Raw genomic sequence first — 27,337 nt, 5'->3', positions numbered from 1 at the left:
CAAAATCAAGATCGAATTGATGTCACGGAAGAAATTATATCTGAATTTAAAATATATGACAAAATAACAATTGTTGCCAGAAACTCGACAAAATATTAAAAAGCACCTTAAATATGCTCATGTGACCCAAGTGTTACAAGTAATAAGTGTAATCAAAGCCAATGTAAATTAGATTACAGGTGGGATGATATTTGGAAGTGGAGAACAAATATAAGCTGGACCCATGGGAATGAATTATATCACGTTTAGTAATAATAGCCATGCCTATTATTTTATTGCAATGTTATATTATGATTACATAAAAATACTGGAAAATTAAGATGGAAATTAAATTAGAGATGGAGTTGTTTTTACAAAAAATGGGAACGGTTGATGGGAAAATTAGATGCCAATGAATAAAGTATATACACATATTAATGAAATTGCTTAAGTAGTGATAATTAGTTGTAACAGGGCTTGGATCGTTGATGTCTGCCTGATGGAGTGGGTTAGTTCAGGTTCTTTTTGTACACTTTGTTCAATTCAGTGGATCAACAGGAGGACGTGCTGTGTCGGACACTTGCCAACACGGAGCCGAAAGGCATGATGGTAAATGAGGACAATGGCCAACATTGTCCAGTAAGACATCATGGGAAAAGAGGACAATGACAAGGACTACTAACTTCAAAGAAGCTAACAAGAAAACAGTTGCCCTATGTAAAATGGATTTTATGGAACAGACAGAGCAGCGACCTGCAGCTAGATACATCACTGATAACACTCTTGTTTTCAGGACAAGGCTCTCTCCATGTCTCTCTCAAGGATAAGGTCGAATGACATCTGAAGTTGGAAAGGTTGTTCAATTTAAACGGTAACAAGTACGGTACCACCGAGATTTAATCAACGATAATCTGGAAACAACCATCGTACATGTAGACCTGACTTTCAAAGCCCATCAGCCCCTAAGATTAAACCTGGCCAAGCTCTCAATATGGGAAATATACTCGATTCAACCGTGAATCTTGAAAATTATGTAACTGTTTGAATGACCACATAGCTGCAGGGGCAACAGAGAGAGAGAGAGATAGAGAGAGAGAGAGAGAGAGGGGTTATAAAGACAGAGGGGGACAGACAGACAGGTGGAGAAAGGCAGAGGGGGACAGACAGACAGAGGGAGTGAGACAGAGGGGGACAGACAGACAGAGGGAGCAAGAGAGAGACAGAGAGACAGAGCGAGATAGAGGGATGAGTGCGCGTGTGAGAGAGAGGGATGAGTGCGCGTGTGTGAGAGAGAGGGATGAGTGCGCGTGTGTGAGAGAGAGGGATGAGTGCGCGTGTGTGAGAGAGAGGGATGAGTGCGCGTGTGTGAGAGAGAGGGATGAGGTGCGTGTGAAAGAGAGGGATGAGTGCGCGTGTGAGAGAGAGGGATGAGTGCGCGTGTGAGAGAGAGGGATGAGTGCGCGTGTGAGAGAGAGGGATGAGTGCGCGTGTGAGAGAGAGGGATGAGTGCGCGTGTGAGAGAGAGGGATGAGTGCGCGTGTGAGAGAGAGGGATGAGTGCGCGTGTGAGAGAGAGGGATGAGTGCGCGTGTGAGAGAGAGGGATGAGTGCGCGTGTGAGAGAGAGGGATGAGTGCGCGTGTGAGAGAGAGGGATGAGTGCGCGTGTGAGAGAGAGGGATGAGTGCGCGTGTGAGAGAGAGGGATGAGTGCGCGTGTGAGAGAGAGGGATGAGTGCGCGTGTGAGAGAGAGGGATGAGTGCGCGTGTGAGAGAGAGGGATGAGTGCGCGTGTGAGAGAGAGGGATGAGTGCGCGTGTGAGAGAGAGGGATGAGTGCGCGTGTGAGAGAGAGGGATGAGTGCGCGTGTGAGAGAGAGGGATGAGTGCGCGTGTGAGAGAGAGGGATGAGTGCGCGTGTGAGAGAGAGGGATGAGTGCGCGTGTGAGAGAGAGGGATGAGTGCGCGTGTGAGAGAGAGGGATGAGTGCGCGTGTGAGAGAGAGGGATGAGTGCGCGTGTGAGAGAGAGGGATGAGTGCGCGTGTGAGAGAGAGGGATGAGTGCGCGTGTGAGAGAGAGGGATGAGTGCGCGTGTGAGAGAGAGGGATGAGTGCGCGTGTGAGAGAGAGGGATGAGTGCGCGTGTGAGAGAGAGGGATGAGTGCGCGTGTGAGAGAGAGGGATGAGTGCGCGTGTGAAAGAGAGGGATGAGTGCGCGTGTGAAAGAGAGGGATGAGTGCGCGTGTGAAAGAGAGGGATGAGTGCGCGTGTGAAAGAGAGGGTTGAGTGCGCGTGTGAAAGAGAGGGATGAGTGCGCGTGTGAAAGAGGGATGAGTGCGCGTGTGAAAGAGGGATGAGTGCGCGTGTGAAAGAGAGGGATGAGTGCGCGTGTGAAAGAGAGGGATGAGTGCGCGTGTGAAAGAGAGGGATGAGTGCGCGTGTGAAAGAGAGGGATGAGTGCGCGTGTGAAAGAGAGGGATGAGTGCGCGTGTGAAAGAGAGGGATGAGTGCGCGTGTGAAAGAGAGGGATGAGTGCGCGTGTGAAAGAGAGGGATGAGTGCGCGTGTGAAAGAGAGGGATGAGTGCGCGTGTGAAAGAGAGGGATGAGTGCGCGTGTGAAAGAGAGGGATGAGTGCGCGTGTGAAAGAGAGGGATGAGTGCGCGTGTGAAAGAGAGGGATGAGTGCGCGTGTGAAAGAGAGGGATGAGTGCGCGTGTGAAAGAGAGGGATGAGTGCGCGTGTGAAAGAGAGGGATGAGTGCGCGTGTGAAAGAGAGGGATGAGTGCGCGTGTGAAAGAGAGGGATGAGTGCGCGTGTGAAAGAGAGGGATGAGTGCGCGTGTGAAAGAGAGGGATGAGTGCGCGTGTGAAAGAGAGGGATGAGTGCGCGTGTGAAAGAGAGGGATGAGTGCGCGTGTGAAAGAGAGGGATGAGTGCGCGTGTGAAAGAGAGGGATGAGTGCGCGTGTGAAAGAGAGGGATGAGTGCGCGTGTGAAAGAGAGGGATGAGTGCGCGTGTGAAAGAGAGGGATGAGTGCGCGTGTGAAAGAGAGGGATGAGTGCGCGTGTGAAAGAGAGGGATGAGTGCGCGTGTGAAAGAGAGGGATGAGTGCGCGTGTGAAAGAGAGGGATGAGTGCGCGTGTGAGAGAGGGAGGAGTGCGCGTGTGAAAGAGAGGGATGAGTGCATGTGTGAGAGGGAGGAGTGCGCATGAGAGAGAGGGAGGAGTGCGCGTGTGAGAGGGATGAGTGCGCGTGTGAGAGAGAGGGATGAGTGCGCGTGTGAGAGAGAGGGATGAGTGCGCGTGTGAGAGAGAGGGATGAGTGCGCATGTGAGAGAGAGGGATGAGTGCGCGTGTGAGAGAGAGGGATGAGTGCGCGTGTGAGAGAGAGGGATGAGTGCGCGTGTGAGAGAGAGGGATGAGTGCGCGTGTGAGAGAGAGGGATGAGTGCGCGTGTGAGAGAGAGGGATGAGTGCGCGTGTGAGAGAGAGGGATGAGTGCGCGTGTGAGAGAGAGGGATGAGTGCGCGTGAGAGAGAGGGATGAGTGCGCGTGTGAGAGAGAGGGATGAGTGCGCGTGAGAGAGAGGGATGAGTGCGCGTGAGAGAGAGGGATGAGTGCGCGTGTGAGAGAGAGGGATGAGTGCACGTGTGAGAGCGGTGAATATGTGTGTGAGAGAGGGATGAGTGCGCGTGCGAGGGATGAGTGCGCGTGTGAGAGAGGGATGTAAGAGAGGGATGAGTGCGCATGTGAGAGAGGGATGGGTGTGTGACGGATGAGTGTGCGTGAGAGAGGGGGATGTGTGCATGAGAGAGGGATGAGCAAGTGTGTGAGAGAGTGATGAGCAAGTGTGTGAGAGAGGGATGAGCAAGTGTGTGAGAGAGGGATGAGCAAGTGTGTGAGAGAGGGATGAGCAAGTGTGTGAAAGAAGCATGAGAGTGTGTGTAGGAGAGAAGGGGATGAGCATGGGTGAGAGAGAGGGACAAGTGTTTGCGAGAGAGAGGTGAGTATGAGTGAGATAGAGATGAGTGTGAGTGAGAGAGGGATGTGTGTGGGAGAGAGAAATGGATGAATGTGTGTGAGAGAGGGATGAGTGTGAGTGAGAGAGGGATGAGTGTGAGTGAGAGAGGGCTGAGTGTGAGTGAGAGAGGGATGAGTGTGAGTGAGAGAGGGATGAGTGTATGAGAGGGATGAGTGCGAGTGAGTGAGGGGGATGGGTGTGCGAGAGAGAGGAATGAGTGTGTGAGAGAAAGGAATGACTGTGAGTGTGAGTGAGAGAGAGGAATGAGTGTGTGAGAGAGGGATGAGTCTGAGTGAGAGAGAGAGGGAGGAGTGTGTGTGAGAGAGGGATGAGCGTGAGAGACAGGCTCCTACAAGCTGAATTTAGTGAGCTAGGAGTTAAACTAAAAAGTAGGACCTCAAAGGTAGTAATCTCAGGATTGCTACCAGTGCCACGAGCTAGTCAGAGTAGGAATGTCAGGATAGAGAGGATGAATACGTGGCTCGAGAGATGGTGCAAGAGGGAGGGATTCAAATTCCTGGGACATTAGAACCGGTTCTGGGGGAGGTGGGACCAGTACAAACTGGACGGTCTGCACCTGGGCAGGACTGGAACCGATGTCCTGGGGGGGGGGGGGGGGGGGGGGGGTTTGCTAGAGCTGTTGGGGAGAGTTTAAACTAACGTGGCAGGGGAATGGGAACCGATGCAGGAAGTTGGAAGGTAGTAAAACAGGGACAGAAATAAAAGGCAGTAAGGGGGAAAAGTGTAAGGCAGAGAAGCCATAGTCAAAAATCAAAAAGGGCGACAGTACAAGGTACAGTGACTGAGGGGAGCTCAGTGAATAGGACCAGGAATACTAAAAGAAATAAAACGGGAAGTGAAAACATTAATGGTAAGCGATGCGGCAGGTTGTTACAGGAAGATATGGGTTCGACGACAAGGAAAATTAGGAGAAAGGTTAAGAGGAAATATAACTTAGGAGAGGTTACTGATCGAGGTGTTAAGATTCAGGACAGAGGTAAAAAAGCCAACATAAGTGTACTTTACCTGAATGCTCGTAGTATTCGGAATAAGGTAAATGAGTTGATGGCGCAAATCATCGTGAATGACTATGATTTAGTGGCCATTACTGCATCATGGTTAAAGGATGGTCACGACTGGGAGTTAAATATCCGAGGGTATCAAACTTTTCGGAAGGACAGAGTGGATGGTAAGGGAGGTGGTGTAGCTCCGTTATTTAAGGATGACATCCGGGCAACAATAAGGGATGACATCGGTGCTGTGGAGGAAAAGCTTGAATCCATTTGGGTGGAAATCAGGAATAGTAAGGCGAAAAAGTCACTGATAGGAGTAATCTATTGGCCACCAAATAGTAACATTATGGTGGGGCAGGCAATAAACAAAGAAATAACAGATGCATGTAGAAATGGTACAGCAGTTATCATGGGGGACTTCTACATGTTGATTGGTTTAACCAGGTCGGTCAAGGCAGCCTTGAGGAGGAGTTTATAGAATGTATCCGCGATAGTTTCCTAGAACAGTATGTAATGGAACCTACGAGGGAACAAGCGGTCCTAGATCTGGTCCTGTGTAATGAGACAGGATTGATTCAGGATCTCATAGTTAGGGATCCTCTCGGAAGGAGCGATCACAATATAGTGGAATTTAAAATACAGATGGAGGGTGAGAAGGTAAAATCAAGCACTAGTGTTTTGTGCTTAAACAAAGGAGATTACAATGGGATGAGAGAAGAACTAGCTAAGGTAGACTGGGAGCAAAGACTTTATAGTGAAACAGTTGAGGAACAGTGGAGAACCTTCCAAGTGATTTTTCACAGTGCTCAGCAAAGGTTTATACCAACAAAAAGGAAGGACGGTAAAAAGAGGGAAAATCGACCGTGGATATCTAAGGAAATACGGGAGAGTATCAAATTGAAGGAAAAAACATTCAAAGTAGCAAAGATCAGTGGGAGACTAGAGGACTGGGAAATCTTTAGGGGGGCAACAGAAAGCTACTAAAAAAGCTATAAAGAGTAAGATAGATTATGAGAGTAAACTTGCTCAGAATATAAAAACAGATAGTAAAAGTTTCTACAAATACATAAAACAAAAAAGAGTAGCTAAGGTAAATATTGGTCCTTTAGAGGATGAGAAGGGAGATTTAATAATGGGAGATGAGGAAATGGCTGAGGAACTGAACAGGTTTTTTGGGTCGGTCTTCACAGTGGAAGACACAAATAACATGCCAGTGACTGATGGAAATGAGGCTATGACAGGTGAGTACCTTGAGAGAATTGTTATCACCAAGGAGGTAGTGATGGGCAAGCTAATGGGGCTAAAGGTAGACAAGTCTCCTGGACCTGATGCAATGCATCCCAGAGTGCTAAAAGAGATGGCTAGGGAAATTGCAAATGCACTAGTGATAATTTACCAAAATTCACTATGCTCTGGGGTGGTCCCGGCGGATTGGAAATTAGCAAACATGACACCACTGTTTAAAAAAGGAGGTAGGCGGAAAGCGGGTAATTATAGGCCAGTGAGCTTAACTTCGGTAGTAGGGAAGATGCTGGAATCTATCATCAAGTAAGAAATAGCGAGGCATCTGGATGGAAATTGTCCCATTGGACAGACGCAGCATGGGTTCATAAAGGGCAGGTCGTGCCTAACTAATTTAGTGGAATTTTTTGAGGACATTAACAGTGCGGTAGATAACGGGGAGCCAATGGATGTGGTATATCTGGATTTCCAGAAAGCCTTTGACAAGGTGCCACACAAAAGGTTGTTGCATAAGATAAAGATGCATGGCATTAAGGGGAAAGTAGTAGCATGGATAGAGGATTGGTTAATTAATAGAAAGCAAAGAGTGGAGATTAATGGGTGTTTCTCTGGTTGGCAATCAGTAGCTAGTGGTGTCCCTCCGGGATCAGTGTTGGGCCCACAACTGTTCACAATTTACATAGATGATTTGGAGTTGGGGACCAAGGGCAATGTGTCCAAGTTTGCAGACGACACTAAGATAAGTGGTAAAGCAAAAAGTGCAGAGGATACTGGAAGTCTGCAGAGGGATTTGGATAGGCTAAGTGAATGGGCTAGGGTCTGGCAGATGGAATACAATGTTGACAAATGTGAGGTTATCCATTTTGGTAGGAATAACAGCAAAAGGGATTATTATTTAAATGATAAAATATTAAAAGATGCTGCTGTGCAGAGAGACCTGGGTGTGCTCGTGCATGAGTCGCACAAAATTGGTTTTTAGGTGCAACAGGTGATTAAGAAGGCAAATGGAATTTTGTCCTTCATTGCTAGAGGGATGGAGTTTAAGACTAGGGAGGTTCTGCTGCAATTGTATAAGGTGTTAGTGAGGCCACACCTGGAGTATTGTGTTCAGTTTTGGTCTCCTTACTTGAGAAAGGACATACTGGCACTGGATGGTGTGCAGAGGAGATTCACTAGGTTAATCCCAGAGCTGAAGGGGTTGGATTACGAGGAGAGGTTGAGTAGACTGGGACTGTACTCGTTGGAATTTAGAAGGATGAGGGGGGATCTTATTGAAACATATAAGATTATGAAGGGAATAGATAGGATAAATGCGGGCAGGTTGTTTCCACTGGCGGGTGAAAGCAGAACTAGGGGGCATAGCCTCAAAATAAGGGGAAATAGATTTAGGACTGAGTTTAGGAAGAACTTCTTCACCCAAAGGGTTGTGAATCTATGGAATTCCTTGCCCAGTCAAGCAGTAGAGGCTCCTTCATTAAATGTTTTTAAGATAAAGATAGATAGTTTTTTGAAGAATAAAGGGATTAAGGGTTACGGTGTTCGGGCCGGAAAGTGGAGCTGAGTCCACAAAAGATCAGCCATGATCTCATTGAATGGTGGAGCAGGCTCGAGGGGCCAGATGGCCTACTCCTAGTTCTTATGTTCTTATGAGTGTGAGTGTGAGAGAGGGACGAGTGTGTGAGAGAATGAGTGTGTGAGAAAGAGGGATGAGTCTGTGTGTGAAAGAAGCATGAGAGTGTGTGAGAGGGGGAAGGGGATGTGCATGGGTGAGAGAGTGGGATAAGTGGTGTGTGAGAAAGAGGAATGAGTGCATGCGCGAGAGAGGGATGAGTGCGTGTACGAGAGAGGGATGAGTGAGTGCATGAGAGAGGATGAGTGTGAGTGAGAGAGGGATGAGTGTGGATGTTCATTGATGATTTTACAATGTTCACCGCCATTCATAACTCCTCAGACACTGAAGCAGACAATATCTTCCAAACCCATGACTGCAAGCATTACGAAGGAGAAGGGCAGTTGATAGTTGAAACGGAGGGGTTACACCAGAAAGTTTCTTTTCCATCCGGACTTTGAAATTTATCGCAGTTCCTTCACTGTTGCTGAGTCACAATGTTGGAGACCTCTCTCTAACAGCACTTTGGGTGTATCCACACCACATGGACTTCAGTGATTCAAGAAGATAGCTCACCACCACCTTCTCAAGGGAAATTGGGAATGAGCAATAAATGGTCATCTCTTCAGTGATGCCCTCATCCCATGAATGAAAAAACAGAACCTTCTGATTTGTGACTTGGAGATGGTAAACAGGTACTCCGGAGTCAGGAGGTGAGCTACTGCTTTTGAGGCATAGTTTTTATATGGTTATCATCTTACGGGCCAATTGGGAATTAGCAATATATCCAGGGCTTGCTAATGATGTGCACAACCCAAAAATGAAAAGAACCCCAGTATATGCAAAATAGATAAAAGACTCTAAAGAAACCCTGGTTCCTCAAACATTACTCTTGTATATTGTACGGTCAGTGCATGTTTTACAGCCGAATGACCTCTAGACTCTGCTTTCTCTTTTTTATTTGTTCATGGGATGTGGCATTATTGCCTAGCTCAGCATTTATTGCCAAGCCCTTCGGAGCCTTGAGAAGATGACGGTGAACAACCTTCTTGGAACTACTGCAGTCTGTGTGCTGTTAGGTAGAGAGTTGCAGTCTGTGTGCTTGTACAGTGCTGTTTGGTAGAGAGTTCCAGGAATTTGACCCAGCAACAGTGAAGGAATGGTGATGTAGTACCAAGTCAGGATGGCGTGTCGTTTGGAGGAGAAGAATGCTTTCTCAATTTAATATTGGAAATTGCCAGTCCTGACTGTACTCCAAAGGACACCACAAGATCAAGAGAGTGCTTTTAACGTACCAAAATATCTCAATGTACTTCACAGGAAAATCATGAAACAAACTTGGATAGTGAGGAGACATTGGGTCAACTGATGGAAAAATTGGTCCAACAGATGGGTTTTAGGGCATGTCTGAAAGGAAGTAGCAGCTTCGCCTTCACCTCAACTCCAGCTTATAGCAATGCCGGAAAGTCTTTCAGAAGGAAATTAGATAAACGCCTGAAGAAAAATTGTTCAATTAGGATAACCAACTTACACAACCAATCTTTACCCTGCCAGAAATTGTTTCTTAATGATCCAGGAGTGTTTCTTGACTAGATCCTGTGAGCAGAGCCTGCAAAAAAAGAAAACAAACATTTTATGGATGCTGCGAATCTGAAGTAAAAACATGGGAAAATGGATCAGGAAAAATACCATACATCCCATTGAGCCAATCCTGCCTTTCAATAAGATCTGGGTGGATCTTGGGCTGCAACGACACTTCCCTGCCCGCTCCCTGAATCCCTCAGGGAAAAAAAAAATCTGTCCATCTCACCCTTGAATATATTTAACGATGATGGATCCACAATTATCACAGTCGGGGAATTCCAAATATGCACAACCCTGCATGAATAGGTTTCTTCTCATCTCATCACTTACCTTTGCAGTGATGGTGACAGGAAAAACCGGCAGTAGTGTGGGGTCAGACAGCAGCATTCCAAGATAATATCACAGTCCAGAAGGTGATGTGGAGCCAAGAGGAGCAGCATGATCGGTGAGGAAGTCCTGGTGGGTATTTTCAAATTATGTTAAATTGTATGTCATTGTTTAAGCAATTTATTTGACCAATTTTAAAATAATTTTTTTTAAAGTCTTTAAATTTTAAGGGTTTGTCATGGTAGGAAAGCTCAAAGCCATGGTATGCTCTTGCCTCCCTGGTGCCAGGGTCTGGAATGCAATTGAATCCTGGTGCCAGGGCATTCTGAAGGGGGAGGGTGAATAGGCAGAGGTCATGCTATATGTTGGTACCAATGACATAGCTGGAAAAAGGGATGAGGTCTTGCATCAAGAATTCAGGGAGCTAGGCAGTAGACTAAAAAGCAGGATATCTTGGGTTGCAATCTCTGGATTACTCCCAGTGCCACATGCTCTCTGGCACAAAAATAGGAGAATAGCGCAGATGAATGCGTGGCTTAAGAGTTGGTGGAGGAGGGAGGCTTTTAGGTTCCTGGATCAATGGATTTCTGGGGAAGGTGGGATCTATGCAAGTGGGACAGTACATCTAAACCAGAGCTGGACTAACTTCCTTGCAGGCGGTTTGCTACTGCTGTTTGGAGGAGTTTAAACTAATTCGGCAGGGGAGGGGACAAAGACTGTTAACAGAATAGGGACATGTCACAATACAGTAAAGCAATAAAGTCAGAGGGAGTACAGATGTATTAAGTTTCAAGGGAGTAAGGCCAGGCTGATGGCCTTTACTTTAATGTCAGAAGCTCAACATTCCAAGATATGGAATCTTGAGGCGAGATAAGAGATTGGGTAAAAGAAGAGGAGGCATTGTATTATTAGTTAAGGAGTCAGTTACTGCAGTTTGAAGAAATGATACCTTGGAGGGGGCATCAAATGAAACTTTGTGGGTAGAGCTTAGGAATATAAATGGGGCAGCCACATCTCTAGGTGGACATTATAGGCCCCCAGATAGTCAGCACGAAACTGAGGAGCAAATGTGCACTAAATTCACAGAGGTGTGTAAAAATAATAACAACAGGGTAATTATATTAAGTGATTTCAACTTTCCCAACATTAATTGGGATAGTTCCAGTGGTAAGGGCTGAGATGGAGTGGGTTTCTGTGAAATGTATACCGGAGAAATTTTTAGGTCAATATGTAGAGGGTTCAATAAGGGACGGCACAGTGCTGGAGCCAATTCTGGGGGACAAAGCCGACAATGGTTGCGGTGGTGGTGGAGGAGCACCTTAATTTGGGGGACCACAACATGGCACTATTTAATTTTGTTATGGACAAAGAAATCGATAAGTTGCAAAAAGTGTTTTGGATTGAGGCAGAGCAGATTTTAGTAAAATAAGGCATGATCTGGCCAAGGTGGACTGGGAACAGCTGCTTGTGGGAAAATTTATAGAACAGCAGTGGGGAGCTGGCGTTCAAAAAGGAGGGTACAGGCCCAACATGTTCCCCCTAGGGTGATAGGAAGGAGTTACAAGCCCAGAAGACCGTGGATGTCCAGAGATATTCAGGGTACGATGAGAAGGAAAAGAGAGGCTATTTGCAGGTCGAAGGGGAGCAAATCTGCAAAGGCATTAAGTGAGTACAGAAAGTGGAGGGTGGAGCTTACGAAAGCAGTTAGACGAGAGCAAAGAGGTTTTATGAGAAAGCTCTGGCCGTTAAAAGTAGGGAAAATCCCAAGATATTCTTGAAGTATATCAATGGGGAGAATAACCAGCTAGGGACCATTAGGAACCAAGAGGGCAATCTGCAGGTGGAGGCAAATAAAATTGGAAGGGTATTGAATGAATATTTCACATCAGTCTTCACCCAAGGGAATGAAAATGTAGGTATGCAACCCGGGGAGAGAGACCGAGAGGTTCTTGAACAAATTGACATGGGGACTGATGAGGTATTGGAGGTGTTGGAAAGCTTAAAAGTCAAAAACTTTCCAGGTATGGATGAATTGTGTCCCAGGCTGCTGTGGGATGTGAGGGAGGAGATTGCAGGGGCTCTGACCCAAATTTTTTTATTTCTCTGGTCACAGGTGAGGTGCCAGAGGATGGAGAACAGCTAATGTGATTCCACTATTTAAGAAAGGTTGTAGAGATAGGCCAGGGAACTACAAACCAGTGAATCTCAGGTCAGTGGTAGGGAAACAGTTGCAGAAAATTCTGACGGAGAGATTCTATCTCCAGTTGGAGAGGCAAGGTTTGATCAGGGATAGTCAGCATGGCTTTGTCAGAAGAAGGTCATGCCTAACAAACTTGATTGAATTTTTTGAGGCGGTGACCAGGTGTGTCGATGAGGGTCGTGCAATTGATGTAGTTATGTGGATTTCAGCAAAGCCTTTCACAAGGCCCCCATGGCAGACTTATAAAGAAGGCAAATGCACATGGGATACAGGGTAGTTTGATAAGGTGGATTCAAAATTGATTAGTTGTAGGAGACAGAGGGCGATGACAGAAAGCTGCTTTAATGATTGTAAGCCAGTGTCCAGTGGCATACCGCAAGGATCTGTGATCGGTCCAGGATAGTGAGTTTTGCGCATGAGCAGTGGGAGGGAGGCCATATCCGGTGTGAGGCCACAGGCAGAGTGAGCTTTAAGCTTTAAACTTGCGAATTTGAAGCAAGTTGGGGATTCTGTGCAGAGCGAGAAGAAGTGCTCTTTGTTGTTTCTCCTTGCTTTGTAATTTTTACAACTTCAAAGAGTGGTCTTGCCCTGCTACAGCTAGAGCTACAAGCAAGAGAGCTGATTGATAAGTAGTGGACAAGGTCGGTCAGTCTTTGTAACTTTGTATAGTTTGAAAATAGGTATTGTGGTGTATAATCTGTAAGGGCTCTAATTGCTAGTAATGAGGACAAGCAAAGAAAGGCCTTAGAAAATGGAATTTAATCAAATATCAAGCATCTTCAAAAGCTTGAATTTAAAAGGGAAAGTCTAAAAGGAGAACTCAAAGCCTTGATTTGCTCCTCTTACTCCATGCGGGAGACCGGGAACATTTCTAGTGCCCGGGGCCAGCATGTGTGCAGAAAGTGTCTCCAGCTGCAACTCCTGGAAGCACGAGTTTCAGAGCTGGAGCGGCGGTTGGGGACACTGTGGGACATCTGTGATGTGGAGCGTGCTGTGGATGGCACATATAGAGAGGTGGTCACACCGCAGGCTCAGACACAACAGGCAGGAAGGGAATGGGTGACCACCAGGCAGAGCAAGAGAGCTCGGCGGGCAGTGCAGGAATCTCCTGTGGCCATTCCCCTGCAAAACAGATACGTTAGATAATGTTGAGGTGAATGACCTCTCAGGGGAAAGTGGCAACAGTCAAATTTATTGCACCAGTTAGTTCTGCAGCAGAGCGGAGGAGCAAAAAGTATAGGAATGCAATAGTTATAGGGGATTCGATTGAAAAGGGAATAGATAGGTGTTTTGGTGGCCATAAACGAGACTCCCGGATGATATGTTGCTTTGCTGGTGCTAGGGTCAAGGATGTCTTGAAGCGGTTACAGGACATTCTGAAGGGGAAGGGTGAACAGCCAGTGGTCGTGGTTCACATCAGTACCAAAGACATAGGCTGAAAAAAAGGGATGAGGTCCTGAAAGCAGAATATAGAGAGTTAGGAAGAAAGTTGAGAAGTCGGACCTCAAAATGTCGTGATCTCAGGATTACTACCAGTGCCACTTGCTGGTCAGAGTAGAAATAGTAGGATGTACTGGATGAATATGTGGCTGAAGAGATGGTGTGAGGGGGACGGTTTCAGACTCTGGGGCATTGGTACCGGCTCTGGGGGAAGTGCGACCTGTACAAACTGGAGGGGTTACACATTGGCTGATCAGGACTAATGTCATGGGGGGTTACTTGCTGGAGTGGTTGGGGAGGATTTAAACTAATATGGCAGGGGGATGGGAACCTATGTAAGGATGCAGAGCAGGGGGAATCAAGAACAAGAAGAAAAGACAGAAAAGAGAATAAGAAAAGTGATAGACAGAGAAAGTAAGGGCCCGTATCAGATAATAACACTACAAAATCGTAGGGAAGGACAGGGTACGCTGAAAGGACTAGCCTTAAGGTTTTTTACCTGAACGCATGGAGCATTCAAAATAAAATGGATGAATTAGTCAAGCAGATAGATATAAAGGGATATGATATAGTTGGGATTACGGAGACATGGCTCCCAGGTGACAAGGGATGGGAACTAAACATTGAGAAGCTATTCAGTTTTCAGGAAGGACAGACAGAAAGGAAAAAGTGGTGGAGTTCATTGTTGATGAAAGAAGATATTGATACAATATTGAAGAAAGATACTAGTACAAACAATGTGGAATCTGTCTGGGTGGAGTTAAGGAACATCTGCATATAAGAAATATCTGCATATTGGGTGACTCGAATTAGTCACAGTACAATAGAGGAGAAATTTCTGCATTGCATACGGGATGGTTTTCTGGACCAGTATGTTGAGGAACGAACAAGGGAAAAGGCCATCTTGGACTCGGTGTTGTGCAATTAGAAAGGATTAGTTGGCAATCTAGTTGTGAGAGAATCCTTGGGGATGAGTGACTACAATATGGTAGAATTCTTTATCAAGGTGAATAGTGAGGCAGTTGATTCTAAGACCAAGGTCCTGAACCTCATTAAAGGTAACTCTGATGATATGAGGCATGAGCTGGCTTTGACGGATTGGGAAACATTACTGAAAGGAAGGACAGCGGGCAGGCAATGGCAGTCAATCAAAACGAATAGGTGAACTCCAAAAGTTGTATATTCCTATTTGGCACAAGATTAGAAAGGGAACTGTAGCCAAACCATGGCTTACAAGGTATTAGATCCAAAGAAGAGGCAGAAAAATTAGCAAAACAAAACAATAGACCTGAGGATTGGGAACAGTTTAAAGTTCATAAAAGGCAGATCAAGGGATTGTGCAAGAAGGGGAAATTACAATTTGAAAGTAAACAAGTGGGTAACATAAGAACTGACTGTAAAAGTTTCTACAGGATGTAAAGAGAAAAGGATTAAGAAAAACTAATGTAGGCCCTTTACAGTCAGAAACAGTGGAATTCATTACAGGGAAAAAATAAATGGCTGAGGAACTAAATTCGTACTTTGCTTCTGTCTTCACAAAGGAAGACATGAATACTATACTGGAAGTTCTGCAAAGCACAAGTTTTAGTGAGGAGCTGAAAGAAATTAGTATTAGTAAAGAAATGGGTTTGTGGAAAATTAATGAGATTGAAGGCAGGCAAATCTCCAGGAACTAATAATCTTCATCCCAGAGTACTTAAGGAAGTGGCCCTAGAAATAGTAGATCCATTGGTGGTCATTTTCCAAAATTCTTTGGACTCTGGAATGGTTCCTACAGATTGGAAGGTAGGGAATGTAATTCCACTATTCAAAAAGGGATGTGGAGATCAAACAGGGAACTATAGATCAATGAGTCTAATGTCAGAGTGGAGAAATTGCTCGAGTCCATTATCAAGGATTTCATAACACAGCATTTGGAAAGCAGTGGTGTAATCAGACAAAGTCAGCGTGGATTTACAAAAGGAAACTCATGCTTAACAAATTTAGTAGAATTCTTTGAAGATGTAATGAGTAGAGTTGGCCAGGGAGAACCGGTGGATGTGGTGTATTTAGATTTTTAGAAGGCTTTCGACAAAGTCTCAGACAACAGATTAATATGTAAAATTAAAGTGCATGGAATTACGGGGAGTGTCTTGGGATGGATAGAAAGCTGGTTAGCAGACAGGAAGCAAAATGTTGGAATAAATGGGTATTGTTCTGATTGGCAGGCAACGACTAGTGGTACCACAAGGGTCTGTGCCAGGGCCCCAACTGTTCACATTATATATTAATGATTTGGATGAGGGAACTAAATGTATGTTCTCCAAATTTGCAGACAATACACAGTGGGGTGGGAGGCTGAGCTGTGAGGAGGATGCAGAGATGCTCCAGCGAGATTTGGACAGGCTGCATGGTGGGCACATGCATGACAGATGCAGTATAATGTGGATAAATAGGAGGCTATCTGCTTCAGTAGGAAAAACAGGAAAGCAGATTATTATTTGAATGGGTGTGAATTGAGAGAGGTGGATACTCAGCGAGACTTGGGTGTCCTCGTGCATCAGTCGCTGAAAGTAAGTGTGCAGGTACAGCAGGCAGTAAAGTAGACAAATGGTATGCTGCCCTTCATAGTGAGCGGTTTTGAGTACAGGAATTTGAGTTGTTTTACCGCAATGGTCTACGGCATTGGTGAGGCCACACCTGGAGTATTTTGTGCAATTTTGGTGCCCTTATCCAAGGAAGGATGTTCTTTTTATGGAGGGAGTGCAACGAAGGCTTACCAGGCTGATTCCTGGGATGGCGGGACGGTCAAATGTGGAGAGACTAGGATTATATTCATTGGAATTTAGAAGAATGAGATAGGATCTCATCAAAACTTATAAAATTTGAACAGGATTAGATAGGGTTGATTCAAAAAGAATGTTCCTGATGGTAGGGGAGTCCAGAACTGGAGGTCATAATTTGAGGATAAGGGGTAAACCTTTAAGTACTGACATGAGGGAACAATTCTGCACCCAGAGACAGATGAATCTGTGGAATTCGCTAGAAAGTAGTTAAGGCCAAAATGTTGTGTAATTTCAAGAAGGAATTAGATATAGCTCTTGGGTTTAAAGGAAGCAAGGGATAGGGGGGTGAAGGCGGGAATAGGGTATTGAACTTGCTGATCCACCATGACCATTGTGAATGGTGGAGCAGGATCGAAGGGCTGAATTGCCTCATCCTGCTTCTATTTTCTATGTCCTCCGTTATTCGCCCTTTATATAAACAACGTTTTGTGGGGTAGGATCAGTAAGTTTGCAGATGACACAAAGATTGCCCAGGTGGTTAACTGTGAAGCTTCTGGAATTGCAAGGAGTTTTGACGGGATGGTCAAATGGGCAGATACGAGGCAGATGGAATTTAACCCTGAAAAGAGTGAGGAGATACACTTTAGGAGTAATTTGACAAGGAATTATACAATGAACGGCATGACACTCAGAGGTTCTGAGGAACAAAGGTACCTTGCCGTGTTTGCCCATAGATATCTGAAGGTGGGAGAGCAGGTTAATAGGACGGTGTTAAAGGCATATGGGACACTTGCTTTTATCAATCTATGTGTAAGTTACAAAAGCAGGGGGGTCATGTTGGAGCTACATCGAACTTTGGTGATGCCACAGCTGGAGTACTGTGTACAATTCTGCTTGCCACATTATAGGAAGGATGTGATTGCACTGGAGGGGGTGCAGAGGAGATTCACCAGGATGTTGCCTGGGATGGCACATTCACGTTATGAAGAGAGTTTAGCTGGGCTTGGGTTGTTTTCGTTGGAGCAGAAAAGATTTGGGGCGAGCTGATGGAGGTGTACAAGATTATGAGGGGCATGGACAGGCATGTATAGGGAGCAGCTCTTCCCCTTAGTTGAAGAGTCAGTCACAAGGGGAGAGAAGTTCAAGGTGAGGGGCAGGTTGTTTCAGGGGAAATGCAAGGCCAAAAGTCCCCCCCCCCCCCCCCAAGAGGGTGGTCTGGAATGCACTGCCTGTGCGGGTGGCAGGGGCAGTTTGCCTCACATAGGAACACAGGAACATAGGAGATATGAAGGCAATTCAGCCCTTTGAGCCTGATCTGCCATTCAATCAGATCATGACTGATCTCTTCCTGGTCTCAACTCCACCTCCCCACTTGTTCACCAAACCCCTTTAACCCATTCCTTTTAAAAGGTAACTGGATGTGCACTTGGCATGTCATAACATTCAAGGCTATGGGTTAAATGCTGGAAAATGGAATTAGGAAGGTAAGTCAGGTGTTTTTCCACATGTCAGTGCAGACTAGATGGATGCCATCTGCACTGAGAGATTCTGTCATCTCAGTCCTAAATGATTCGCTTCTCATCCTTTCAGCAGATGAACATTTAGGGGTGAGAGTGATCACTGTCTCCAAACTTCAGACTGGCAATGGAAAGGACAAATAACAATCTTGAGTAAGGAATAATTAACTGGCCAAGCCCAGGTATAATGGAGTAAAAATGGACTTAGGCCGAATAAATTGGATTTAATGTTTGACCGGAAAAACAGTACCTAAATGGCTCTTTGCAAAGAAATACGTCGGCATGAGGAAGGTATTTTCCAATGAAGGAGAAAGGTACGGCAAACAAATCCAAACTTAAACAAACCCTCCATAACGCAAACAACCCTCCTATAATGCAAACACACCCCAGATAGATCGGAGTAAGATAAAGCATGCTTTCAGAAATATCATCTGAACATCAAAACATTGGTCATTTGGCCCTTCGAGCCTGCTCCGCTGTTCAATAATTCTAAGCCAGATCGGTTTGTTGCGTATTCCACATATCTCTAGCTTTTAATTCTGTTGCTTAACAAGAATTTATCTACCGCCACCTCAAAAATATTCAAGTGTCCCACCTCCATGGTTTCTCAGGCACAGAATTCCAAAATTGTACAAGTCACTCGAAATAAATGACCCAACCCTTAAAACAGCAGCTCCTGGTTCCTCACCCACAAAGAAAACATCCTTTCCACATCCACCTTGTTGAGACCATTCAGGATCTTATACACAAAGTAAGTCACCCTCTCTCTCCTGAACCCGAGCGGAAAGCAGCCCAATCTATCAAACCTTTCCTGAGAAGGCTACTGCTCATTCCAGGTACCAATCTAATGAACTTCCTCTGTAGCATCTCGAACATATTTTCATCCTTCCAGATGCAAGGACACCAAAACGGCCACATTATTCAAGATGTGGTCTCACCAATGCCTTGTATAACAGATGCATAATATCCTTACTTGTCCGAAATGATTCGCTTCTCATCCTTTCAGCGAGAGAAAACAGAGTTAATGTTTTGAGTCCGGTTGACCCTTCATCAGAGTTAAACAGAACATAGAACATAGAACAATACAGCGCAGTACAGGCCCTTCGGCCCACGATGTTGCACCGAAACAAAAGCCATCTAACCTACACTATGCCATTATCATCCATATGTTTATCCAATAAACTTTTAAATGCCCTCAATGTTGGCGAGTTCACTACTGTAGCAGGTAGGGCATTCCACGGCCTCACTACTCTTTGCGTAAAGAACCTACCTCTGACCTCTGTCCTATATCTATTACCCCTCAGTTTAAAGTTATGTCCCCTCGTGCCAGCCATATCCATCCGCGGGAGAAGGCTCTCACTGTCCACCCTATCCAACCCCCTGATCATTTTGTATGCCTCTATTAAGTCTCCTCTTAACCTTCTTCTCCAACGAAAACAACCTCAAGTCCATCAGCCTTTCCTCATAAGATTTTCCCTCCATACCAGGCAACATCCTGGTAAATCTCCACTGCACCCGCTCCAAAGCCTCCACGTCCTTCCTATAATGCGGTGACCAGAACTGTACGCAATACTCCAAATGCGGCCGTACCAGAGTTCTGTACAACTGCAACATGACCTCCCGACTCCGGAACCCAATCCCTCTACCAATAAAGGCCAACACTCCATAGGCCTTCTTCACAACCCTATCAACCTGGGTGGCAACTTTCAGGGATCTATGTACATGGACACCTAGATCCCTCTGCTCATCTTTCAAGAACTTTCAAGAACTTTACCATTAGCCAAATATTCCGCACTCCTGTTATTCCTTCCAAAGTGAATCACCTCACACTTCTCTACATTAAACTCCATTTGCCACCTCTCAGCCCAGCTCTGCAGCTTATCTATATCCCTCTGTAACCTGCTACATCCTTCCACACTATCGACAACACCACCAACTTTAGTATCGTCTGCAAATTTACTCACCCACCCTTCTGCGCCTTCCTCGAGGTCATTGATAAAAATGACAAACAGCAACGGCCCCAGAACAGATCCTTGTGGTACTCCACTTGTGACTGTACTCCATTCTGAACATTTCCCATCAACCACCACCCTCTGTCTTCTTTCAGCTAGACAATTTCTGATCCACATCTCTAAATCACCCTCAATCCCCAGCCTCCGTATTTTTTGCAATAGCCTACCATGGGGAACCTTATCAAATGCTTTGCTGAAATCCATATACACCACATCAACTGCTCTACCCTCGTCTACCTGTTCAGTCACCTTCTCAAAGAACTCGATAAGGTTTGTGAGGCATGACCTACCCTTCACAAAGCCATGTTGACTATCCCTGATCATATTATTCCTATCTAGATGATTATAACTCTTGTCTCTTATAATCCCCTCCAAGACTTTACCCACTACAGACGTGAGGCTCACCGGTCTATAGTTGCCGGGGTTGTCTCTACTCTCCTTTTTGAACAAAGGGACCACATTTGCTATCCTCCAGTCCTCTGGCACTATTCCTGTAGCCAATGATGACATAAAAATCAAAGCCAAAGGTCCAGCAATCTCTTCCCTGGCCTCCCAGAGAATCCTAGGATAAATCCCATCAGGTCCCGGGGACTTATCTATTTTCAGCCTGTCCAGAATTGCCAACACCTCTTCCCTACGTACCTCAATGCCATCTATTCTATTAGCCTGGGGCTCAGCATTCTCCTCCACAACATTATCTTTTTCCTGAGTGAATACTGACGAAAAATATTCATTTAGTATCTCGCCTATCTCTTCAGACTCCACACACAATTTCCCATCCCTGTCCTTGACTGGTCCTACTCTTTCCCTAGTCATTCGCTTATTCCTGACATACCGATAGAAAGCTTTTGGGTTTTCCTTGATCCTTCCTGCCAAATACTTCTCATGTCCCCTCCTTGCTCGTCTTAGCTCTCTCTTTAGATCCTTCCTCGCTACCTTGTAACTATCCATCGCCCCAACCGAAACTTCACACCTCATCTTCACATAGGCCTCCTTCTTCCTCTTAACAAGAGATTCCACTTCCTTGGTAAACCACGGTTCCCTCGCTCGACGCCTTCCTCCCTGTCTGACCGGTACATACTTATCAAGAACACGCAGTAGCTGATCCTTGAACAAGCCCCACTTATCCAGTGTGCCCAACACTTGCAGCCTACTTCGCCACCTTATCCCCCCCTAAGTCACGTCTAATGGCATCATAATTGCCCTTCCCCCAGCTATAACTCTTGCCCTGCGGTGTATACTTATCCCTTTCCATCATTAACGTAAACGTCACCAAATTGTGGTCACTGTCCCCAAAGTGCTCTCCTACCTCCAAATCCAACACCTGGCCTGGTTCATTACCCAAAACCAAATCCAACGTGGCCTCGCCTCTTGTTGGCCTGTCAACATATTGTTTCAGGAAACCCTCCTGCACACACTGTACAAAAAACGACCCATCTATTGTACTCGAACTATATCTTTTCCAGTCAATATTTGGAAAGTTAAAGTCTCCCATAATAACTACCCTGTTACTTTCGCTCTTATCCAGAATCATCTTCGCCATCCTTTCCTCTACATCCCTAGAACTATTAGGAGGCCTATAAAAAACTCCCAACAGGGTGACCTCTCCTTTCCTGTTTCTAACTTCAGCCTATACTACCTCGGAAGAAGACTCCCCATCTAGCATCCTCTCCGCCACCGTAATACTGCTCTTGACTAGCAGCGCCACACCTCCCCCTCTTTTGCCTCCTTCTCTGAGCTTACTAAAACACCTAAACCCCGGAACCTGCAACATCCATTCCTGTCCCTGCTCTATCCATGTCTCCGAAATGGCCACAACATCGAAGTCCCAGGTACCAACCCATGCTGCCAGTTCCCCTACCTTGTTTCGTATACTCCTGGCATTGAAGTAGACACACTTCAAACCACCTACCTGAACACTGGCCCCCTCCTGCGACGTCAAATCTGTGCTCCTGACCTCTATATTCTCATTCTCCCTTACCCTAAAACTACAATCCAGGTTCCCATGCCCCTGCTGCATTAGTTTAAACCCCCCCAAAGAGCACTAACAAATCTCCCCCCCAGGATATTTGTGCCCCTCAGGTTCAGATGTAGACCATCCTGTCTGTAGAGGTCCCACCTTCCCCAGAAAGAGCCCCAGTTATCCAGAAATCTGAATCCCTCCCGCCTGCACCATCCCTGTAGCCACGTGTTTAAATGCTCTCTCTCCCTATTCCTCATCTCACTATCACGTGGCACGGGCAACAACCCAGAGATAACAACTCTGTTTGTTCTAGTTCTGAACTTCCATCCTAGCTCCCTGAAAGCCTGCCTGACATCCTTGTCCCCTTTCCTACCTATGTCGTTAGTGCCAATGTGGACCACGACTTGGGGCTGCGCCCCCTCCCCCCTAAGGACCCGGAAAACACGATCCGAGACATCACGTACCCTTGCACCTGGGAGGCAACATACCAAACGTGAGTCTCTCACGCTCCCACAAAATCTCCTATCTGTGCCCCTGACTATCGAGTCCCCAATTACTAATGCTCTGCTCCTCTCCCCCTTCCCTTCTGAGCAACAGGGACAGACTCCATGCCAGAGGCCCGTACCCCATGGCTTACCCCTGGTAAGTCGTCCCCCCCACAAGTATCCAAAGCGGTATACTTGTTTCTCAGGGGAACGACCGCAGGGGATCCCTGCACTGACTGCTTTTTCCCAGTCCCTCTTACAGTTACCCACCTATCTCTAATCTTTGGTGTAACTAATTCCCTGAAGCTGCTATCTATGACCCCTTCCGCCTCCCGAATGATCCGAAGTTCTTCCAACTCCAGCTCCAGTTCCCTAACTCGGTCTTGGAGGAGCTGGAGATGGCAGCACTTCCTGTAGGTAAAATCAGCAGGGACACTAACTGCATCCCTCACCTCAAACATCCTGCAGGAGGAACATTGCACTCCCTTCCCTGCCATTCCTCTAACTTTCTACCAAGATCTGGCTAACAACTAAATTACATTTTTTATACAAAATAATAATAATATAATAAAATATGGTACTTATCTCAGACCAATGGGTTTTATTATTAGGTTAGAGGAGGAGGGCGGGTGGGAGACACTACACGTGTAGTGTCTTGGGTTTCCTCTCCACCAGAATTTATTGGTGAGGGTCTTCCCAGACGTCCACGGGTCGACTTCCTGTTCCCGCCTAAAACACTAATTTAAAAAAAAAAAAATTCTCAGCTCCTGCTGAAATTGACTAACCAGCCAGCTCCACTCCCGCCAAAATCGACTGGCCTGCCCCTGCAAAGACAAGTGCTTTTAAAGGACAGACTTACCTCCCAGCAACCACTTCCGCACTGCTCCCGCTGAAACTGACTCACCAGCTGATTCTCCCGCCGAAATCGCCTGGCCTGCCCCTGCAAAGACAAGTGCTTTTAAAGGACAGACTTACCTTCCAGCAACCACTTCCGCACTGCTCCCACTGAAACTGACTCACCAGCTGATTCTCCCGCCGAAATCGACTGGCCTGCCCCTGCAAAGACAAGTGCTTTTAAAGGACAGACTTACCTCCCAGCAACCACTTCCGCACTGCTCCCACTGAAACTGACTCACCAGCTGATTCTCCCGCCGAAATCGACTGGCCTGCCCCTGCAAAGACAAGTGCTTTTAAAGGACAGACTTACCTCCCAGCAAACACTTCCGCACTGCTCCCGCTGAAACTGACTCACCAGCTGATTCTCCCGCCGAAATTCGACTCAAGAAGGAGAAACGTAATGTGTTATATACGGTAAAATAGGGGGTGGAGAAGTGGGAGCAGAGCAGAGTAGGTCAGTGATTCGTGGGAGCTAGGAGAGAATGCAATAAAGAGGGAAGGTCACAAGACAGAGGAAGTGTTAATGTTAGCAGAAGGTGATAGTAGTGGCATAAAAAAGGTGGGGAATGGGGAGGGGAGGTTTTGCATTGGGACAAAAATTTTGTTGGATATAAAAACTGTGAGCAGCATATGTAGATGTCCAGAAGGGCATACACAAGTTGGTTGAAGGGGTGGACAAGGTTTAGGTTTTCTGCAAATAATTGCAAAGTTATTCAATTTGGTGGGAAGAACATGGAGAGACAATATAAAATAAAGGGTAGAGCTCTTAACGAGGTACAGAAGAGGGGTCTGGGTACATATGTGCAAACATCATGGAAGGTGGACAGGACAGGCTGAGAGTGATTAATGAAGCACATAGTATCCAAGGCTTTATTCATAGAAGCATAGAGTCCAACAGCAAGGAGTTTATGTGGAATTTACATAAGTCACTAGTTTGTCATCAGATGGAGTAATCCCAACAAGGCCATAGATCATAGAATTTACAGTGCAGAAGGAGGCCATTCGACCCATCGAGTCTGCACCGGCTCTTGGAAAGAGCACCCTATCCCATAACCCAGTAACCTCACCCAACACTAAGGGCAATTTTGGACACTGAGGGCAATTTAGCATGGCCAATTCACCTAACCTGCACATCTTTGGACTGTGGGAGGAAACCGGAGCACCCGGAAGAAACCCACGCACACAACGGGGAGAATGTGCAGACTCCGCACAGACAGTGACCCAAGCCGGGAATCGAACCTGGGAACCTGGGGCTGTGAAGCAATTGTGCTAACCACAATGCTACCGTGCTGCCCAAGGTCGGGGCACTTCACTCAGTTTATGAAAAATGTGAATGAATTAGCGAGAGTGCAGAAAAAATTGTGAGAATGGTTCCAAACATGATGAACTTCAGTTCTGATGATAGATTGGAGAGGTTTTGCCTGCTTTTACTTGAGTAGATCAGGCTAAGGGGAGACTTGAAAGCGGTATTCAAAATCATCAGGGGCCAGAGGAGATAGGAAAAAGATAATAATATTCTTTATTAGTGTCACAAGTAGGCTTACATTAACACTGCAAAGTTACCGTGAAAATCCCAATTGTGAAAACATTGAGAACAAGTGGGCATAATTTTAAACTAATTAGTAAAAGGAGCAAAGACATAGAAACATAGAAAATAGGAGCAGGAGGACTCCACTCGGCCCTTTCAGTCTGCTCCGCCATTCATTATGATCATGGCTGATTATCCAACTTAGTAACCTGTTCCCACCTTGCCCCCCCCCCCCCCCCCCCCCCCCCCCCCCCGTATCCTGTGATCCCTTTAGCCCCAAGTGCTATATGCCTATATGCAACTCCTTTTTGGAAACATATAATGTTTTGGCCTCAAAGGCTTGCTGAAGTACCGAATTCCACAGGCTTACAACTCCCTGGGTGAAGACATTTCTCCTTCACACAGCTCCTAATGGTTTACCCTGTATCCATGGTCCTTGGTTCTAGACCTCCCCACCATCGGGAACATTGCTTCTGCATCTGCCCTGTGTAGTCCTGTTACAATTCTACAGGTTTCTATGAGATCCCCCTCATTCTCAAACTCCAGTTAATATGACCTTTTAAAAAAGTATTTTGATCAAACATTTTTCATTAACAAACACCACAAAGCGGCTCATAAGTATCACGATAATAACAAAAAATAAATAAACCCACAACCGATCTTATAACTCCCATCAGCCCAACAAAAATACCTATCCCCAACAATAATGATAACCGTGCCCCTTCCTCACCCCCCCACCCCTCCCCTACAAACTGGTGGTGACTAATTCTTTAAAGTATGAGATGAATGGTCGCCACCTCAGATAGAACCCCTCCACCGATCCCCTACCATGTACTTGATCTTTTCCAAGTATAGAAATTCCATAGGTTCACCCAACCAGGCTGAGGCACTAGGTGGAGTGGAAGATCGCCAACCAGCAGAACTCGCCTCCGGGCTATCAGCAAGGCAAAGGCAAGAACATCAGCCTTCACCCAGTCTGCAACCCCGGGGAGTCTGACACCCCGAAAATGGGCACCAATGGACAAAGCTCCAAATCAATTTTAAGAATGGCTGACACACTGCTAAAAAGGTAGACCCAAAAGCTTACCATCTTGGACACGACCAGGACATGCAGGGAGATTAGCAGGCCCATGAGAAATCCACTCACACCTGTCCTCCACTTCCTCAAAGAATCCACTCATCCTAGTCTTAATAAGGTGAACCCTGTATACCACCTTAAGCCACATGCAGGGGGTGCCATTTAACTTACAAATGGCCCCACTCCACACATAACTCAGCTCCTCCTCCCACTTCGCCCTCACCCGCTCCAGGGGAGCAGCTTCCATTGACACGAGCTGCCCATAAATATTTGAAATGCTCCCCCTCCCCAGACCTCACCAACAATAGAATTCTCTACAGCAGGGAGGGTTGCGGCGCTAAAGGAAATGTGGGACACGCCTTCCAGATAAAATCGCATAACTGATAGCATCGGAACAAGTTTACCCCTGACAGTTGAAATATAACAGAGATCTCCTCCCAACTGGCAAACCAGCCCTCCATGAACAGATCCGTAAAGCACGCCAGGCTCTTTCCTCCGCATGACTTAAAGTCACCCAAACCAGACGGTACAAACAAATGGTTACCACATATGGGGGCCAGCAATGACATTGCTGCCTAAACTGCTCTCATATCTTTAAAGTAGAGATCACAACCAAGTTTAAGGAATACCTCACTGGGAAGAACAGGAGCAAAGCCATAACCAAAGACCGCAAACTCGAACACTACATGAACTCTCTCCCCCCCCCCCGATATGGATTGTGACTCTCCCAGCCACTCCAGCACTTTCTCAATATTGGCCAGCCAAGATTAAAGGAGAAAATTGGGTAACGCCAGGCCCCCAAACTGCCGGTTCCTCTGAAGGTACACCCCTACAAATTCTTGGTGACTTACCTGCCCGAATGATATAGGTCACTAACTTGTACAAGGAAAAGTGGGAGACATTGGAACAGAAATAAGAATCTTGGTAGAATATTCACCTGAACTGTCTGCACCCTACCCGCCAGGGATAGCAGAAAGTTATCCCAGTCTGTAAATCTTACCTCACACTACTTATCTGACTTGCATAGTTTGACCTCTGAAGAATAGGACAATCATGGGCCACTTAGGTACCCAAATAACAGCAGCTACCACTGGCAAGACAAAAAGGCAATATCTCCAAATTGGCTCCCCTCCCCCAAGGGTTAACCAGAAAATATTCACTCTTCTCCAGGTTCAACGTATAGCCCAAAATGAAGCCATAGCTTCTCAGTAGCTTCGTAATTCGTCCACAGAGACTGGGTCAGTAACATACAAGAGCAGGTCATCAACGTACAAAGCCAATGCTCCCCCACCCGCCTTATCCGCCTCCATTCACCCGAAGAACTCAGCGCTGTAGCTTAAGCTTCTATCGCTAGCGCAAACCGGAGCGGTGACAATGGGTCGTGCCTTGTATACCTACTCAGTAGAAAGAACCTCAAACTCGATGCATTAGTAAACTGGTCATATGGGCTTTATAAAATAATGAGGACAATTGATAAGGTACCTGCCAGAGACTCACTAACCACTACTTACCTACCGTTAGAATCCACCACGATCCTGGTGGCCAGCAGGTGGGCCCACCTATTAACGAAAATTGCCACAACTCAGATCATTCCATCAAAGCACAAGTGAAATAAATGCCCCACCCATACCCTCCACAATCCGGTCTGATCTCTTACCTGAACCCAAGTCTCCTGCAAAAAGATA

At 46.1% G+C, this 27,337-nt stretch overlaps 1 protein-coding gene across 1 annotated transcript in view; it reads right to left on the bottom strand.

Annotated features, from left to right (window-relative positions):
• Nucleotides 1–27,183, bottom strand: part of LOC140390229 (uncharacterized) — a 45,772-nt gene extending 18,589 nt beyond the window's left edge. Inside the window, exons 1-3 of the mRNA XM_072475207.1 lie at nucleotides 27,164–27,183; nucleotides 9,771–9,896; nucleotides 9,388–9,465 (exon numbers count right to left, since the gene is read on the bottom strand). The gene's annotated coding sequence lies outside the window, so the exon portion shown is untranslated. The remainder of the gene's footprint in view (nucleotides 1–9,387; nucleotides 9,466–9,770; nucleotides 9,897–27,163) is intronic.
• Between the last annotated feature and the right edge of the window lie 154 nt (nucleotides 27,184–27,337).

The sequence above is a fragment of the Scyliorhinus torazame genome, chromosome 14, assembly GCF_047496885.1.
Source record: "Scyliorhinus torazame isolate Kashiwa2021f chromosome 14, sScyTor2.1, whole genome shotgun sequence".
Lineage (NCBI taxonomy): Eukaryota > Metazoa > Chordata > Chondrichthyes > Carcharhiniformes > Scyliorhinidae > Scyliorhinus > Scyliorhinus torazame.
Note: the sequence above shows the minus strand (reverse complement) of the source record. Positions and strands in the feature narration are given on the sequence as shown.